The sequence below is a fragment of the Dermochelys coriacea genome, chromosome 2 (genome assembly GCF_009764565.3).
Source record: "Dermochelys coriacea isolate rDerCor1 chromosome 2, rDerCor1.pri.v4, whole genome shotgun sequence".
Taxonomy (NCBI): Eukaryota; Metazoa; Chordata; order Testudines; family Dermochelyidae; genus Dermochelys; species Dermochelys coriacea.
Window position 1 is genome coordinate 204,073,431 of NC_050069.1, and position 3,022 is coordinate 204,076,452.

The 3,022-nt window shown below is 36.9% G+C and overlaps 1 long non-coding RNA gene across 1 annotated transcript; it reads right to left on the reverse strand.

Moving 5' to 3' along the window:
• Nucleotides 1–1,196: 1,196 nt before the first annotated feature.
• Nucleotides 1,197–2,182, reverse strand: LOC122458958. Its single transcript, XR_006279332.1, has 2 exons — nt 1,974–2,182; nt 1,197–1,591 (listed from the first exon to the last, which is right to left on the reverse strand). It is a non-coding gene; the product is annotated as an uncharacterized LOC122458958 (long non-coding RNA).
• Between the last annotated feature and the right edge of the window lie 840 nt (nt 2,183–3,022).

Here is a 3,022-nt window from a genome sequence, read left to right on the forward strand (position 1 = left end):
CTTAAAATCCAAACCCTTTCTTATTTTTAATTTCCTTACATGCTAAAGAGATTCCTGTTAAAGAAATAATTCACTTAACTGGATTCAAAAAGAAATCCCATGTCAGGAGTCCTTTAAGCATTGCAATTCCCAATCATTTAACCCAAGCTCTATGGTGAAGTGATAATTAGGTGTTAAAAGCTAACCACAGAAGTCTCTCCAGACAGCCATTAAATATCCAAACAAGAGTTAAAGTAATAAAATATGACTTTCTCAAAAGCATTCAGACCCTAATAAATTTTAAAACAGTTTAAAAACATTTGGAATTACTGGCTTGTCTTTATAACCTCCCTCCGCTGTGACACAGCCCAGTATGCTATAAAGGCATCACCCGCTTAGATAACTCAATATTCCTGACAAATACATAATTCTTTTAAGCCAGTTAGATCTACTTTGGCCCCTTCCCTCCAGTGGGTATAACACACTGAAAAAAGCTCTCACTGAGTTCCACAGATAAAACAACATGACTCCTGCATAGCAGTGGATTTTGAAATGTGTTTTTCTTATTAGGTGTGTGTAAATGCTATGTTATAGAGACAAAAATTCATTTTAGTTGTTTTCTGAGTTGACTGTAACTCCTTTATACAATGCCTTTCTATGCTGAATTCACAGAAATCTGAGGCTTGCCATTACAAGATCTTTATCATATACAATTCAAAGGTGCTTTTCAATGGTGTAGATTTCTGTACCTTTCATTCTCTTCCTTTCTGATGTCATTTTTACACTGATTCTATTTTTATGCAAGGATTCCAAGTTTTAATTCATAAAGAAGACCACCTGAGACATTTAAGAAGTTAAATCACTTGCATAATGTCTCAGGTGATATGCCAATAATTTTGAAAGGTATTTCCTTTATCATGATGCTAAGAAGTATCTGATAAATCATGATAATCACTATCACTAATCACTATCACTTACCTAATAAATCATTTGACCAGCATACCAGCTGATATTGTAACAAGTCTCTGATTAACTGGGTCATTGCAAAACAACATATGAGTGTATTCCACTATTCTGACAAACACATCTTTTAGATCCATTCATACAGTGATGAATTTGGCCCACCCTTTTTTTCGTTGTTGTTGTGTTTCCCAGACATTATCTAGTTTTGTTTCAGGTAGATTCTTTACTTCAGGAAAGATGACAGTACACTGCAATTCCTTATCAGATAATGTTTTATTAAGCTACAGACCAATAGCTAAGAAAACTAGGAACATAACGCTCAACATTTTCAACTACTGAAACATTTTTGCACTTCATACCCCTTTTTATTCCTTTATCTATTGTTTTAGGACCAGTATTCTCCTTTCTTTCTAAAGACTCTAACAATTTCACCCAAGAGTCTCCTAATTATATATTTTCTCTCAAAAGTTTGAAAATTAATCCCCACAGAAGTCTTTTCACAAGCCGCAACTGACACAATCAACTGACACAAAAGCATCTTTGACTTTCAGTTGTCACCTTAGGCGTCTGGACAACTGCAATGACGTCTCCACTGTTTTGTATAGCCCAGTTTGGATCAATGCAGGCTCATAATGGTTGTAAACTTTCCCTAAAAAGGTGCACAAAGGAAACATATATTTAGCATACAATTCAATATTGTCATATTCCCAATGCAATTAGCATTAAGATAAATAATAACTACCTCGGAGACACTTTAAAAACATGCTATACACATTTATGTAGAAATTACCATAATAATATTATCACTAACACAAATATGCACATACAAAAATATCTAAAAGTAAACATAATATTTGCATAGACATAGTAAATACCCATATGTCTCAGTAAACACCATTTAAAATTTTAATACAGCAAATGATTTCTTTAATTGATGCTGAAAGATTAAGTAGGTGCCATTTTAGGACTAAATCCCAGCCTGTGTTGTGTGGGTGCACTAATGAGGGAAGAGAACAAAGAGGATTACTTACCCTTCTGCCCTGCATGCCCAATACTTTGTTGAATCCAAGGAGAAAGGTGTGGCTAATGTTCATGCCAAAACTACACAGACCAAGAGGGTGTGGCCTGCTGTTTTGATGCTGCAGCAAAGTCCCCTGTCCCCTGCACATATGCTGCATTCAGCAGCTGACCGGAATATACACAGCTCTTTTTTGGAGCAACGGAAACATGTTCCCTACCATACATTTGCTCACTGCCTCATTGAACCATCCTGTCCTGTGCTGGAAGGATGACAAAGGGCCCCTCATGAGGTGATTGACATTCCAATCCTCTCTAGCCTTGGCTCCTGACAGTGAGGGCTGGATTTTGCCCTTCATTTCCTTAATCATTGTCTGCTAGGGCCCTGGTACTGTTCTCTTCTCACTGGCCTCAGATAGTCACATCTGTTCCTTTGATTTCCTGTTTCTCAGACTATGCTCACAGTCACTTTTTGAGGCTATATTAGCAGACAGTAAATCAATAATAATGAAAACTTAGGTTCGTTTTCTAGAATGTGGTTTCTGCAATTTGATTTTGCTTCCTGATACTCTTCTCTCCTTCTTGCTCCTGGGTTGTTTATTATGTACAATAGTTTTCTTACACTTGTCTAGAGTAAACATACAGCTAGTTCATCAGGACCACATTCTGTCCTGAGTTACCCTTTTTCAACCTCACTGACTTCAACAAGGTGGTATGGATGAGACTAAGAGCAGCACCAGCACTACAATGTTTTTTACAAAAGATACGTTGTGCTGACATCCCTGGAGAGCAATAACTCTGTCAGTCTGATGGACTCTGTCCCTCTAGCATGGATATTTGAAAATACAAACATAAACTAATTTTCCTCCCAATTGTTTCCTTTGGCACTGGACCAGATTAACTTCCCTTTAGCTCCTTACCAAGCAAAGGGTATTTCCAAGCTTAGTGGATGTTTCAGGAGTGTAGTTGAGACCAGGCATTTACAACATTTTGGTTATGAATGTTAGTGTGTGGATCTGAATCCCAAATGTTCTGAATTTTGAGAATTTCATGCTGAAGCCAA